At 39.9% G+C, this 17,025-nt stretch overlaps 1 long non-coding RNA gene across 1 annotated transcript; it reads left to right on the forward strand.

Annotated features, from left to right (window-relative positions):
• Positions 1-405: 405 nt before the first annotated feature.
• Positions 406-2,033, forward strand: LOC144461793 (uncharacterized). The gene is made up of 2 exons (XR_013490423.1): positions 406-695; positions 1,006-2,033. It is a non-coding gene; the product is annotated as an uncharacterized LOC144461793 (long non-coding RNA).
• Positions 2,034-17,025: the final 14,992 nt, after the last annotated feature.

Here is a 17,025-nt window from a genome sequence, read left to right on the forward strand (position 1 = left end):
GATAATGTCGTGAAGAAGCGTGGAATCATGGGAAATGTTACCTTCCCTGTATCTGACGTGATTAAATCATGTTCATCGAAGGTTTGAACATTGTTGGAAACATTTGGGATAATGTAAGTACACAACTAAACAAAATGTAAAATATATATAACATAGGCCATGTGGAAATGTTTGCTGCATTATATATTTAAGTACAGTACTTGAGTAAATGTACTAGGTTTCATTCCCCCACTGATTAATAGAGTGAACATTCTCACTGCTGCGGAGTACACAGCAGAATTAATGCAGGTTCTGGTCTCTTCATGCTGTCTGTACTTCACGCTGTGAGCCCATATGGACGCTGGTCTTGGCGCTCAGAGCTCTGTGTCAGCAGACAGAGGAAGAAACGAAACCCAATGAGCCAACTGTTTGTTCTCAGGCTGTCTGGAGTTTTGTGTTGAAGGAAGACGCCCGGCTCGGCTCTGCCCGGCCGCCCCCGGCTCTCCTCCTCTCTGCCTGAATAGATTGATGTCGGCTCAGGTAAGAGCTGGAACGCTCCAGTGGAAAATGAAACTCGAGGAGACAGCCGGGCTATTAGGTTAGCCATGTCTGTATGTCTGCATAAGAGAGAAAGAGACGATGCATGTGGCTGGATGCGAGTGGGTGTTTGCAGCTTGTGCCAACGGTGCACCCACATTATACATCAGCTTTCCAAGGTCAGTGATTTTCAGCTGTGTGTTGGAGCTCTGACGCCCTGCAAAGGATTTATTGTATTCTGGTCAAAAGCTCCGTTTAATAACTGATGATATTCTCTATTTAACTTCTTGTCATTAAATCCTATGCACAGATTCAAACCAACATACGTTTTTTATATGTATCAAAGCCTGATATATCGTTGTCCTCTGTGCCATAGAGCTTCATTTGTTTAGTTTCCATTCCATCTGAATAAACACATTTATTAGAAAATCAGCTGAAGATAATTTGAATTAATGCGCTTTTCCAACTCACATATCTACCCTTTGTCAGTGGACTTTCACGTCGACATATCACACGCTAGCTATCCTCCTGCATCTGCTGTTGACATTCCAGGACACTGCTACCAACGCTGGGACATCAACAAAAGCACGTGGTTAGGTATGGAAAATAACATCATGGTTTGGCTCTACATTTATACTGGAAGCAAACACCAGACTCGCTGGTAAAAGTCCGGGGTTTGTTGGATCTGTCCATCACACCTGTCACCCATCCTAAAGGACTTTCCATACAAGTAACATTTCTGACCGACACCATCCAGCAGCTCATCATATCTCCGTGACAGGTGCCGTCCGGTTGCATCATAAATTGACACCGCCCGTCCATGAATCATACTGCCACAACAGATGCCATCCAGCCAGCCGCCAGCATATCATAACAATGTGAAAGGTTCCATCTGGCGACATATCATACCACCACGAAAGGTGGCTTTTCGGGTCAGGTGCCTGACAACGAAATCACCAGTCTATTCGAGGGAGAATTCTGTGTTCATTCTGTATTCAAAGTACACTGTGGAAAGGAGGGACAGAGTTGTCTTGCCTCTGAGCCGGGAACGGAGGTAGTAACAACCCCGAAATAAGGTCTGCGTAAAATGTAAAGCGAGAAAGATGTGACAATGGGGAACTGTGACATTTTGGTTATGGATTATGTTGGCGACTACACCCTGGGAGATTTAAAAAGCAGCTGTTTGCAATTAGCTGCTGACTCAAAGAAGAAGAACAGCAATTGGGAAAACAGTGAGATTTGGGAGATCAGCCGCCATATAACAGAGAAGGTAAATGATTGTTGTTGCCATTTCAGTTCATTTTGTTTGTTTTTGGTTTGGACAAAGAATCTCTTCAACTCTTGAGCTGTTTCCATCACCTGGGAAAAACAGCAGATTTTAAGCTTAATGTAAAATTCAATTCCCTTCATACCACACAGAATCTGCACATTTAAACAGCACTGGATATTTCGTTATTTTTCTCAAAGGGTTGTTGCTGGTCTGATTGGTCCAAAATAAATCTGGTCGGCTCACTCGATTCTTTCAGACTTTAATCTCGTAGTGAAAACTGAGCTCAGATGTTCTCTAATTTTATCTACACCTGTTCTACCACTGACACACTTCAGGATACTGCAGAGACGTTCTTGGCCTTTTGTCTTCTTTTTGAAAAATAATAATTTTCCCAAACGCAGGCAGCAGTGATGGCACTGTGTATATTCACAGCGATTCAGGTTTCAGTGAGATCAGCCTGCTGGCAGATTTCCACTTCAACAATAGAGAGACTGAGCGGCTCTCAATAATTGAGCAGAGCTCGGCCTGCAGCTCAGCACTCTGCTCCAGTGGACGTTACACAACCAGAGGAGGACTGCAGAGGGAAAAGGGCTCTCTATCCATCCATCAACCATCCATCCATTCATCCATCAACTATCCGTCCATCCATCAACCATCCATCCATCCATCCACTCACCCATCTATCTATTCAGCCAGCCAGCCCGCTAGCAACTGATTGAGTTGAACTGATTCAGTAAACATATCACTATTTTGCGTAATGCTGGCCAGAGCTGTTGAAGCATAAACTTCCACTAAAGTATGACAAAGCCGCTACTGTTAACCTACACTCAAATGTTAGCTTAAACGCTAACATTAGCCCAAACTGTAACATTAGCCAAAACTCTTCACACCTTGGCTTTCACGCAGTAGATGTTCCTGTCATGAACAGGGCTGTTTCTAACATGACCTGGAACCCCACAAAAAAGTGTTGTCAGCTAATGACATGCTAATTCTTGGCCTTGGAAGTAACGCTTGTTGCTATCCATATGTATAATAATATCTAGATACTGGACCCCAAGATGGTGCTCATTCAGTCCAATGGAATTGTTTGCCTGGCACATACGCCAAAAAAGGTTCTAGTTTCCGGTTTACTTCCGCAGTATACGGCCCAGTGAATGTGTGCAGTAGTGTGTCTCCTTCTGGCCCCGCCCACAAGTTTCCACTCGGCTCCCAGACTTTAAATTGTGATGATGTCACAGATTTTTAAATTGTTTTTCTGAGCTTTAGGAAAGTTTTACAAATATAAAACCTCCATGGAGGAATGCAATTCATTATAGAAAGAGTCATAGTTGCCCTTGTTTGGTTCAAGGTGTCCTGTCAAGAGTTTTACAGACGTCTCTTTTTTATTAGTTTTTTTAGCTTTGGAAAGCAGAGCTAAATGGTAAACAAACATGGCAGCACACCAGTAAGGTAAGACAACACATTTACATGTTGTTTTCTATATGTTCTCTGACATTTATCCTAACGATATGAGGCGGTCTTTGTGGAAAAAAAGCTTGTTTAGTGGACTAACTTTGCACTTGAAGGTTGCCCGTTCACTTACGTTTTAACAGGTCTGACGCTACGGCTGTATCTAGGCTAACGGCTAACATGCTAACTATTATTTTTATGTCACTAGTCACTTGAAACAAATTTAGGATGATAGGAGACAGGTTGAAATAAACTGAAATTTCCCTTTAACGTTGTTAATGGCGGTGAGAAATATCCAGGCACAGCTTGTGCCTTTTGAACTTTGGTTGTGTATGTTAATTTCGTGCGGCTGTGTGCACCTGACCGTGACCCCACATAATGGTGATGGTTCAGCACAAATACATGACCTGTCACAGCTGTAATAAACCTGTAACACCAGCCTGGTTTCCAGCGTCCATACAGAACACTTTCCATTCCTCCCTACCCCTCCATGTTTTTCCATCCCTGCATCTCCATCTCTGACTTTATCCTCAAACAGCAATCCTCTCAGTATCTGCTAGTCTCCTCCTCCTCTTCCCTGTTTCCTTCTATTTGTCTTTGTTTCTGTTGTTTTTTCTCTCCTCTGGATCTCCCTCTGCGTCCACCCACACTAACCTAACATGCACTCTGCTCCAGGCTTCCTCTCTCTGTCTCCATATATACATATATACAGAAACAGCCCTTCTCTGTTTCAACACACAACCGTTTACTGTACGCCGCAGTGGTCTCAGAGTGATTCATACAACAACAAAAAAACAGCATCTTATAAAAACAGTGTAGGAATTAGTGTCAGGAAAAACCAACAGTATTTTACATCCAGCGGAGACATGGAGTGGATGAGTAACTGTTACCCCTCTGCAGAGGAGACATGGAGCTCAGTGTTTAAAGGAGCAGTCTGACATTTATGGGAAAATTTGTTCATCAGCGTTAGATGAATATCAGTTTCATCGGTGTCCAAGGCGTGTTTAGCATAGCTTAGCACAAAGACTGGATGTAGAGGGAAACTGTTAGCATCGCTCCATCAAACCTGAAAAAATACACCTAACTACTACAAAGATGAATGTTATATCTTAAAAACGCTTGTAAAGGTGTAATAATCATCACTCCATCATGCCACTATGTGGTCAAATACTCCACCAAGACTCAATCAGTTATTATTAATTTCCCGTTCTGAAAGTATTTGTATACAGGGAGAAGTGGAAAAAAACACAAGTCACAGAGAAACAGTAGAATTTGGTGTTCAAAGGTCAAAGTCACTGTGACCTTGCGTGCATCCCATTTCATGAGCATGATATCTCAATATCTTAAGGGAATTTTTACAAATTTGGCACAAATGCTCACTTGAATGAGCCAATGAAGTGATTGAACTGAACTGATTACATTTTAGTGGTCAATGATTTCAAGATCACCTCGAGGGAATTTCCTCAAATGGGGCACAAACATCTACTTGGACTCAAGGATGATCTGATTAGAATTTTGGTGTAGAAGGTCAAGGTCACTGTGACCTAGTATCTGTCTCAAGAAGGCATTGAGGAAGTTTCCTTCAAATTTGGCACAAACAGCTTCTTGGACCATTAATTAGAATTTGGTAGTCAAAGGTCAAGGTCACTGTGACCTCACAATACATGCTCTTGGCCATAACTCAAGAATGAATGCCTTAATTATGACAAAATTTCACACAAATATCAAACAGGATAAAATGATGAAGTGATGACATTTTATATCATAAAGGTCAAAGGTCAGCTTCATTGTGACGTCATAATATTTTGCATAAAACACTTTTCTGGCCATTACTCATCGTCATATCTCAGGAACAGAAGGGGAGACATTTGGTCAGATAGTGAATCAGTGACTCTAATCTTGAAACTGTGCTGATTGTATAGATCTTCTGTGCTGTCGAGGAAAATGTGTGTGAAGCGTCAATGTTTTCACAGATATGGATGTAAACTAGCTGCAACTTGGTCACAGAGGTATACACCCTTAAGGCAGTAATCTTAAGTCTTTACATTTTAATTTCTGTTGTCTTAATTGTCTGATTGTGTTTCACTGCAGTCCTGTTTCGACCATGTAAAGCACTTTGTAACTTTGTCTTAAAAGGTGCTGCATAAATAAAGTTTATTATCATTATCACAGTTATTATTTTGCGGTAATTTTTGATCAGGATAAAAAGAGACAGGTAGCCTTTGCTGTAAAATCTTAGTGTACGTGACGCTCCTATAGGCCTCGTGTTATTAGTCACTGTGTTACATCAGCCGGCCATAGAGCTGATCCGAGTGTACATTAGTTCGTATGGAAATGTTTTAGAGGACACCTCTGAGGTTATAATGTACCATCATAATGCAGCATGAGGGCTCTCAGCATGCAGCTCAGAGTCAGTGTGGTTGTGGTCGTGTTTTTTTGGAGCTGTTACAGACGAGTTGTATTCTTAGCTCAGTAAGAATAGCTCTCCTCTCTGACTCAGATGGTTCACTGCAGCCCACAGAGCAGCTCCACATGAGCAGAGTTTATACAGTCTATACTGCAGCCCAAATATATTCTGTCTGTCCTCTTACTTTGTTTCCTTAACTCAGCTTCCTGTTTGTTTTCTGTCTTTCTGCTTTTCAACATGTCCTCATATTTAAATGACAGAATGTAATGTTTACCAGTGGTTCCCAAAACAACATATATGACTAATGGACAGCGTCAGGCACATACGCCAAGGGTTGCATTTTTAGGCCTTGTCTTTATGTATAGGCTACAGATATTTTTAAAAATGGAAAATTTTCCCCTCCGTTTTAAAAACATTTCTGTCCACACAACCTTCATTTTACAAAATAGATCTGTCCATACTGGAACTACTCCGAACACTTGCCATTTATTATTATTTATTATTATTTATTACTATTTATATTATATCTGCGTCGAGTCAACGCCATACCTACAGCATAGGCTCTGCTTCAACGTAGAGCCTATGCTGTACTCTACACGCCGCAGTCTGATGTTCACCTCCCCAGAAATGGAACTACATGTCTCGGCAACGCAGACCTCCTGTCCATTTTTTGTAAGCTGACACCATTTCCCTCAGTGGAAAAAAAGCTTTTAATTACTGTAATTTTACAAATACGAAACAATAAATTGTGAAGACAATAAAGCCTCCACAAAAATAGCATTTAAAGTCTTGTGTGTGATTTATCCTGTCTTCATATGAGCAGAGGAAATCTCTGCTAGTCGCTAGGCTAATTTATACAATGTAAAATGCCATAGGCTTGTGCTAATTACATTAGCATGTTGCATTTGTTTGGAAAACATGTTTAGTATAAGACAGTTGTTTTCTCAGTGATCCTTGTGAGTTGTAATGGAGCTTAATTTTGTAACGTTACTTTTCTTAAATGTTGCTGTTGTCCCTGGCTTCATAGGAGTAGAGGAAAAGTCCGCTAGCTGCTAGGCTAATTCATACAATGTAAAATGCCATAGGCTTGTGCTAATAATGCTAGCATGTTGTATTTGTGGGGAAAATGTGTCTTGAATCAACTAAACCTTACAGCACTTCACAGAATCCCTGCCGCCAACTAGTGTTTTGGAGGTGTAACTACAGAGTGACACACACCACCGTTCAAGTACAAATGCCCATGATGGCGTAGGCCACGTGCATAGGTTCTGCATAGAGCTGACGCACAAGTATGAATCCCGCTTTAGCTGTCCTCAGCAGTCTACATCATCACCAAGGTAGTAAAGTGTACAGGCTAATGCTGCCATTTTCAAAACACTTGTTGATTTCTGTCCAATTTAAGGATGAAGGAGCTTGTTTTAACATTCTCACTCTTGAAATTGTCCCATCATTCACTGGTTTGACCAGGCCGAACACTTGTTTCACATGTCCATACAGATAGATAGGGCCTTAACATGTTACAGTGGGGAATTTTTTTCAGTTAAAGTAACAAAAAGTCTTGATCAATTTAGAGACTGTACAGTGAGTACTGTCCTCACTGACTTTTTAAACACATCAGCAGCCATGAAATAACTGCAGTAGCTCCTTTAACTGCTCCAGTGTTGGCTGTTAACCCTTCTCTGTCTCTCTGTGGTCACAGTGATGTTCATGTTGTTCAGGCTCACCGTGTTCTGACACCGAGCTGCTTCACATGCCGGACTATTTTAGAGAGGTCACGCCTAAACGTTCTGCTGTTAGTGCTCTGACATGTGTTTGCTCCCACAGTTTGACTTTGCTCGTGTTGATCTTGTACCAACCTCATGTGATCAACCCACTGGGAAAAAATAGAAAGTTGGGGAATAAGATTCTGTTAGACCTCTGAACCAAATATCTGTTTGCAACTTCCATTTCAATGCCAATTAGTAAGGTAAAAAAAAAAAAGTACCAATAAGTTAAAGTAACAATACTTCCATCAACCCATACAACCACATGCAGTAGGTCTTAGATTACAGCTACAGAGTAGCTCGTATATGACTGTTAACAGTTGCAGTTGCACCAAAACTCAAACCCAGCGCACGTCCTGGGGGGGCGTGCTTAACAGTCACCAGATTTCCTCCTTCCATAATAATTGACCCATGGCTAAGTCCCGCCCTCAACACAATGAGCCAATCACAGTGCGTATAGCCATTCCCATACACTGGGACATTCTCTGCCTGGACGTCCATTGAAATGCATTACAGAAAGTCAGTTTTGTTCGGTTTTATGAGCTTTTTCAGAGATTTGAAGTTTAAAAATGGTCAAACGGTGTGCATGGGGTACATGCAACTCTGACACAAGGTATCCTGAGAGGCTGGGCGACCAGGTGTATTTTTTACACTTTAAACCACATCTCAACCGAGAAAAGTGTCTCCTTTGGATAAAGTTGTGTGGTAACGTTAGACCACAACATCAACTCAACGTGAATAAGATTAACAATGATGTCTACATCTGTTCTAAGGTAAGTCAACATTGTGTTTGAGGCAACATATTGTCACTTTGCTGGAAAGAAATATAAAGTTATCTTTAACATCTGTAGCTAACGTTAGCTAAAGTTAGCCTAACGTTAGCTCCTAGCTGCGTTGTTCATCATGTCACCTTGTTTGCTGGGAGTTCATTAGCCTATTTTGTTCTAGTTTTGTACTTTGGTGATCGTACATCATTGTTAGCTGTTGTCCAAAGGGCTCTAGTTAAGCTAACGTTAACTTCTGGAGCTTAGCTTCATTAACTTATCTGTAATGGCAGAGATAACAAAGGTTGGCAAACGTTATGCTGAATGATTCAGTGTAAATACTGTAGCACCAAACTAACGGAGAGACACTCTTGGTAAAGATGGTAAAAAGGCCGTTGTCCTTTTCTCATATTCTGAGCCAAAAATCTTAACTTCAGTGGCACTTTAACTTGTTGTCTTTGATGGTGACGGCAACCAGATGCGGTTCACAAGCGTACACTGTGACCTGTAAATTTTGGCTTGTAATTTAAGCTTTTCATCGACCTTCTCAACAATAAAATGATGAATATATCCCTCCAATGCGTAGTTTAGGCCCTTTTGGTTACTTCTCAATGACATCTGATCGTTATGTCTCCAAAAATCATCAACTGCCTCCTGTGAAATGCCGTGTACTGTGACACCTGCCATAGTGCCGCTCACTGAATGTTGATAGTTTGTCCGAGTGAGTGCAGGGGGGCGTGGCTTAGCCATAGGTCAATTACTGAAGCCAATGAAGTTTGCCTCCCAACAATATGTGTAAATATGGGTCACAGTAAACAGGTTGTTCTTTAGTGCTGCTTTTATATAATTGTCTCACTCAACACTTTGGTTAACATGTGGTTAGGTTTAGGTGATAAAATCACTTGGTAACGATTAGGAGATCATGTTTTGGCCTGATACTTGCTTTCTGTGGCACTATCCCTGCTGTAAAAACAGCAACGGTCCCCTGTGGTTCATTGCTCTTCAACAGTGGTCTGCAGCTTGGCACCCATCTGGCCTAGGTGTCCCGCCATCCACCATCCTCTGCACCTCCTGATGACAAAGTCAGCTCACATGTCACTTTAGAAACATTCATATGGTGTGTGTGAAACGTGCAAATGTAACGTATTCATGGTTTGCAAACACTATATGTGAGTATTTAAAAGAAAACTACTTATATGTTGAATTTAAATAAAAGCTGCACATCAATAATGAACAAACGGAACTCATATCTTTCAAAATTTATTGAAACTGTTGTAATATGATGAGATCATGGACATGAAATGTCGACTAACCTTGCATAGGTTACAGACTATGCCTCACCAACAAATGACAAACGTTGCATACTGCAGCGAGAACCCATGTGAAAAATACTTCTTTTAAAAAAAGAAAAAGAAATGATGGTGCAGTCTCTCCGACTGCAGGGTTCAGGGAGGATCTCGGCCCAGTGGAGGGTCAATGCGTATGTTTATTATTTTATCTTTTAAGTGAAGTCTTTAGCATTGGGGCTTTGAGTTGTCACGGTCGGACTTTGGCTTATGACTGGAAGTTATCACACGAGGGAACACGTGTACTGTATCGCTAAATGACTGAGTCAACCTCATTAATGTCTTTTCTGAAGAGAAAACAATGTAGTAATATCACTGTTATTAATAACGTCTGTGTGATCGAAAATATGTGATCAGAATTAATTTGTTTGAATGTTGAGATCGTGCACCTCAGTCTGCAGTCTCACCTCTACATGATGACCTTGTCACAGAAATTCCTTTTCAAAAATATTTTACAACATCATCATCATCATCATCATCATCACCACCACCACCACCACCACCACCACCACCACCACCACTCGTATCATAGCTTTTAAAATCTCAGACATTCCTATGAACACTTGTGAAACATTAACTAATGCAGAGTTTCTCAACCTGTTTATTTTTAGCTGGACCGCGGCTCGACACGTCTCTGTGAGTTCCTCTGGGATTTCTGAGCAGCAAAAAATAGCTTTCAGACATCAAATTGGACTTTGGGAACTGATAATGTGGAACTGTCTTTATTTTTAAATGTTTAACTGATCTATTTTTGTAACCAGAAATATAATTTATAGGCTGGTAATCTAAGATTTTGTTGTTGTTGTTGTTGTTGTTGAATTCCTACTCAAATTTTGGGAGCTGAAAATGAATAATTCAGTGAAAATGAAAGCTCGTTCTTGACCATGGGAAGTTTAATGAATCATAAAATCTTAAATCTGTCAATGGACACTGAGCATACACAATCTTCTAATAACTATTCCAAGTGTCAAGAATGAAGCTTTCAAACTTAATTTTTACACTTTTAATGAGATGGATGCAAGGTCACAGTGACCTTGACCTTAAATCTAATCACTTCATCCTTGAGTCAAAGTGAACGTTTGTGCCAAAGTTAAAGAAATTCATAAAAATCGGATGGATAGACAGACAAAAACAAAACAAAAATAATTAAAGACAATAATGCTCATTATAAAGGTTAAACAGGGCTTATTTTGTCTGATCAACAGTCTTTAAAAAAACAAAACTAGAAAATAAAATTGAGATTAAAATAAAAAATTAGATTCTAAGAAATCGAAGTATTTGGTTTGCTAAACGAGAAAATGATGAGTATAGTCACTTAAATAAATTCCTTTTGCTCAACAGATTCAGAGAAAAAAATAAATTTTATAATTTAGTAATCTGCTTTAGGTTCCTCCAAGTGGATCACAATCATGCAGTATTTTAGTTTAAAGCTGTGTGTATCAATATTTTTACATTAAAAGTGTGGTAAATGATAATATGTGATGAGCTCATAAACCAACAGAGAATTGTCACCATCTGTGCAGCGCCACAATTAATGCTGCTTTAGGTAAAAATAAATCAAATACATGAGTCATAAAAATGTCCTGTGAAGGTTGAGAAACTCTGCATTGATGGCTTATGTCAGCAGTCACAGAATATTATAAGAGAATTAAACCAAACAGCCTGTTGGGAACAGAAATTGTTGATATGCAGCTGACTGAAGATCAATCATGTGATCATCTGGAAATTAAATTTTGGACTTGGCAGTTTGAAGCTTGTAAACTAAATCATATTAAATGTTTCTATATAAAAATGGATTTTAATTTGTAGGGAAAGGTGTTAACTGCATATCAAACAAAAAAGATAAAAATAACAACACAGAGTCACTTTTTTTTTTTTCAGACATAATGAGCCACAGTCTGGAAAAGACTTCTATTGTTTATCATCCGTCTGTTCAGCTGCTCTGATGATATTAAAAAAAAAACCTAAAAAACTTCATTTGGTCCCTTCGTGGTGCAGATATGTCTCAAACTTTGGCCTAAAAACACTACGAGTATGAACAAACAGAATTTAAAACCACAAGACTACCAGCTACCCTGATGTTGTTTCTTCATAGAACTAATTTCAAACATACTTTTTTATGTGATTTTCTTCTTAAAAATAAAAAGTTGTGAAGTTTGTAATTTTGCTCCCTCGGACCGACTGCATGTTTAACACGTAGCACCTTCGTATAGCTTTTATGCATTTTCACTGAAACGTTAATTAAAGGGAGTTTTTCTTCACACCTTCAACAGCGGTTTCTGAAACGAGCCTTAATCTGCCTGGTTGATGACACGCAGCTGCTGCACACATGGAGCCAGAGCCGAGGATCTGCACACAGTAAACCTGCTCATGTTCACATGATGTGGGTTTGTCACCTTGGAAGCACAAATTAAAACAAACTATGATCCTGGTAACCTTTTTTGTACGTAAAATTACTTTTATGCACAAAAATAATGCACAAATTATTATCTTGTTCAATGAGATATGGAGCAGGATAGTAATATGTGCAAGCACAAATTATGAAACATACATGTGTATAATCTGTCAGGACTTCAAGAGCTCAGATTTAAACAGCACTTTAGGATCGATAAAATCGTCATGATATGAGGCACACTGCTGATAAACATGGGTCAGTCTTACAGATTTATCATCAACCAGAGGAAACTGTTTCTGCAAACCATTAATACGTTGCATTTGCACGTTTCATACGTATCATTTCAAAGTTTCTAAAGTGACGTAGTGAGTGGCTTGTCACAGCAAAATGCCTGCCAAGCAGCAGTCCACTGTTCGAAACCTACAAACAACAAAACCAGTTGATTTTTAGCGATACATTGCTGTTTTTCCAGCAGCTTTATAGTAACCAGTCTCTGCTTTTTTCTGCTGGGTTAGTTGCATGAAAAGTGTTTTTGCTTTTCCAAGAAATCAGTGCTTTTCCAGCAGGAGCAGTGCCACCACAACTGGGTATTTTAAGCCAAAACATGATCTTTTCAGAACTATAACCAAGTGGTTTTTGTTCCTAAACATAACCAGACGTTAACCACAGTGTTGATGAAACCTAAAGTTTTAACGTATCAGCAACAAAGTAACGTGCAAATGTGACACTTTCATGGTTTGCAGAAGATTGGGCTGTTATAGTACAGTGTTCAGACTTGATGTAATGTCCAAAGGCTGTACACATGCCATGTTTTTTGCACCCTCAAATTCATTGTTTTCAATATAGACGCGTGGCAGGCGCACTCAAACACCAGAGTGGCGCGTACGCGTTCCCAAGCACCTACTTTTCAGGGCTTGACGGCTGCGCCATGGGAGAAACTGAGTTCAGCTTTTGGAGCTCAGCAGTGCGCACTGCATGTCATGTGACGAGGAGCAACCAGTCACAGCCGACAGATATCTTTCCCTTCTTCCATTAATATCAGTCTGTGATAAATATGGAGAAGAAATTGATTGTTTCAGAGCATCTGTCCCACAGAAGATATTGTTGGCCTCACACACTTATAAAGAAGATCAGCTCTGCACTCAGGATTTCAGGTAAATAGGCTGTGATACAGTGCTTGTTAAGGTTGCTAAGCAACCTCAGATACAACGTGCCGCTGTGTCCTTGAAAGTTGGCACAGAAAAGACGAGAGTAGCGCCCAGCACCTCACGTCTTCTTTGCGGTTAAAGACACAGCATGTGCACGGCCCCTAACAAAGTCCCAAACCAGCACACATGTCAAACTGTATCAAACTGCAGGTGATCAGAGCAGCAGCTGCTGATGAGTCAGTTTTTTGAACAGACCAAGAGTCATATTTCTGCCTGTTTATCGACCTGCTGTGTACTGAATTAAAGCCATTAATTGGATTAATAAGCTCCAGCTGTCAGGTTTTTGTTCTGATGAGTTTCAGGGATTTGGTGGAGCTGTGTCTAAGTCAGAGAAACAGGTGTTTTCACTTATTCTGATGACTGATTGGACGTCTGCTGTGAGTGAGGTTTGGCAGAACTAGGAGGCCGTTTACACGTACACGGTGATTTTGATAAACGGAGACATCTTCCTTCGTTTGTGCCCTTCGTTTACACGCAAACGGAGATTTCTCCTCTGAAAACAAGTCTTTCTAAAGGAGATTTTGGAAAACTCCAGTTGCGCGTTTTGCGCGTTTGCATGTAAACTGAGATAAACGGAGATAAACGGAGTTATAGGCAGTCGACGTCACAGTATGCGCCGGAACTTGCGCCTGTGTCAAAAGTGCGACCTATGTTGCTATGGTGACAATGGATACATGGAAGGCTTGAGCTTCTCATTACACTGCTACCTACAGGTTTGGCATGCTCTTGTATATATATACACGGGTAAGTGTAAACGAAGATCTTTTTGAAAACGGAGACGGTGAAATGTCCATTTACGAAAATAGCCGGCAACGTGTAAACGGCCTCTAGGAGAGCTAGGATCAACATGAAGTCACCAAACTCAATGCATCAACATGATTGGTCCAAGCCGTCAATCAAGCACGACGGGTACACGCCCACACAGTCCTCAGAAGAGGTCTAATCAGGTAAAGCAAGTGAAAACAGCTGTGTGGGTGGATGAGCAGAGCTTTGAGTTTACACAGAGCTCCACTCTGATGACACTCAGCTCCAAGTTGCAAGGAAGAGTTTAAGACTGGCTGATGAGTCTGCAGACTTTTTATCCAAACCAAATCCCACAGCAGCTGATTTCACTTTAATAAATTAATAAATAAGTTGTCATAGTGTTTGGTTGAAAAAAACAACAACATAAAACTGCAGACTCTTATGTAACAAATCTACTGACTCAGACGAGGCTCTGCTGTTTAGCTGCTTGACGAAAAGTTGCAGTTCTGTTGTGCTTCTGTTGATTTCAGACAAAGACAATGTAACACTGTTGATCCTTATTAGGACACGCTTCTTACTGCAAACGACCTGCACATATCTACTCAACAAAATAGTCCCTGAATGACACTCAGTGTGATACATCATACACAGTTTCTCACTATTTGGCATCAGCAGAACTGTTTTGGCCTTTTCACTCTCAGAATAAGCTGTCACACTAAGGACAACAATACTGGGGGATACTGTGGTATGAAACCACACTGAGCAACGTCACATGGAGACATGAGAGAAGTGACGACTCTGAAGAGTTGATTGTAATGATTTCTCTCACATTACGAGAAAAAAATGCCTCCATTTGAGGGTCTGAATCCTGAAACTGAAAACATCTTAACAGAGATTCTGCTTTTTTCTGCCTGAATTTGGATGATAAATCCTTTAATCATCTAAGTGTCAGAGATGCATTCAGTCATTTTCACTTGCTCATTAAGTCAAGACTCGTCATGTGGTCAGCCCAGTCGCCAGACAAAAGTGGTGGCATTGTATGTTTCTGCAAAGAACAAATACATTTGTACGTTTCATGTGTATGAGCTGAGTCTCTCATCAGGAGAAGGAAGAATGGATGGCATGACATCTGAACGGCTACCAAGCAGCAAGACAGGAGTAGACTATATATAGTAGAGTATTCTTTAACAACAGTTTGGGACATTTCCAACCATGTCTGTGACAACAAAAACTGTATTTTTTCAATGACGGTTTGGGACATGTCCAACTGTGTTTTTATTGACAAAATAGGGTATTTTTTAACCAGAGTTTGGGACATGTCCAACTGTGTTTTTATTGACAAAATAGGGTATTTTTTAACCAGAGTTTGGGACATGTCCAACTGTGTTTTTATTGACAAAATAGGGTATTTTTAACCACAGTTTGGGACATGTCCAACTGTGTTTTTATTGACAAAATCTGGTATTTTTTGACCACAGTTTGGGACATGTCCAACTGTGTTTTTATTGACAAAATAGGGTATTTTTAACCACAGTTTGGGACATGTCCAACTGTGTTTTTATTGACAAAATCTGGTATTTTTTGACCAGTTTGGGACATGTCCAACTGTGTTTTTATTGACAAAATCTGGTATTTTTTGACCACAGTTTGGGACATGTCCAACTGTGTTTTTATTGACAAAATCTGGTATTTTTTAACCACAGTTTGGGACATGTCCAACTGTGTTTTTATTGACAAAATCTGGTATTTTTTAACCACAGTTTGGGACATTTCCAACTGTGTTTTTATTGACAAAATCTGGTATTTTTTAACCACAGTTTGGGACATGTCCAACTGTGTTTTTATTGACAAAATAGGATATTTTTTAACCACAGTTTGGGACATGTCCAACTGTGTTTTTATTGACAAAATCTTGTATTTTTTCACCACAGTTTGGGACATGTCCAACTGTGTTTTTATTGACAAAATCTGGTATTTTTTAACCACAGTTTGGGACATGTCCAACTGTGTTTTTATTGACAAAATCTGGTATTTTTTCACCACAGTTTGGGACATGTCCAACTGTGTTTCTACTGACTAAATAGGGTATTTTTTGACCACAGTTTGTGACATGTCCAACTGTGTTTTTATTGACAAAATAGGGTATTTTTTCACCACAATTTGGGACATGTCCAACTGTGTTTTTATTGACAAAATAGGGTATTTTTTCACCACAGTTTGGGACATGTCCAACTGTGTTTCTACTGACTAAATAGGGTATTTTTTGACCACAGTTTGGGACATGTCCAACTGTGTTTTTATTGACAAAATAGGGTATTTTTTCACCACAGTTTGGGACATGTCCAACTGTGTTTTTATTGACAAAATAGGGTATTTTTTAACCACAGTTTGGGACATGTCCAACTGTGTCTGAAATGACAAAGGCAGTTAATTTGTTGACAAGAGGCCGGGGCATTTCCAACCACGATTGCAGCAACAAAAGTGGTATTTTTTAATAAAAATTTGGGACATTTCCAACTGTGTATGTTGGGGAGAAAAACACAAGTATTTTTTAACGACAGTTTGGGACATATCCAACAGTGTCTGTAACGACAAAAGCGGGTACTTTGTTAACAAGAGGTCAAGGCATTTCCAGCCACGACTGCAACAACAAAAGTGTCATTTTGGGACATGTCCAGTCTGGTTTGTACCAACCAAAGGTTGTTGTATTTTTCAATAATGGTTTGGGACATGTTGAGCCTTGTTTGTAGTGACAATAGCGGCTATTTTTTAAAGAGATTTTGGGACATTTCCAGCCATTTTTGTGGCGACAAAAGCAGGTATTTGTTAACGAGAGTTCAGAACATGTCCGTCCTTGTTTGTCACAACAAAGGCCAGTATTTCTTAAAGAGAGTTTAAGAAATTATCAGCCTTGTTTGTAGCGACAAAAGCAGGTATTTTTGAACAGTAGCTCGAGACATGTCCGGTTATGTTTGTGGCAACAAAAGCTGATATTTTGTTAACAAGAGGTCGGAACATTTCCAAACGTGTTTGTATCAAAAAAGCAGTACTTTTTAATGGCAGTTCATGACACGTCAAATATTGTTTAAAGCAACAAAACCCGGTATTATTTTAGCAACAGTCTGGGACATTTCCAGCTGTGTATGTGGTGACAAAAGCAGGT

This window comes from Epinephelus lanceolatus, chromosome 23, assembly GCF_041903045.1.
Source record: "Epinephelus lanceolatus isolate andai-2023 chromosome 23, ASM4190304v1, whole genome shotgun sequence".
Taxonomy (NCBI): Eukaryota; Metazoa; Chordata; class Actinopteri; order Perciformes; family Serranidae; genus Epinephelus; species Epinephelus lanceolatus.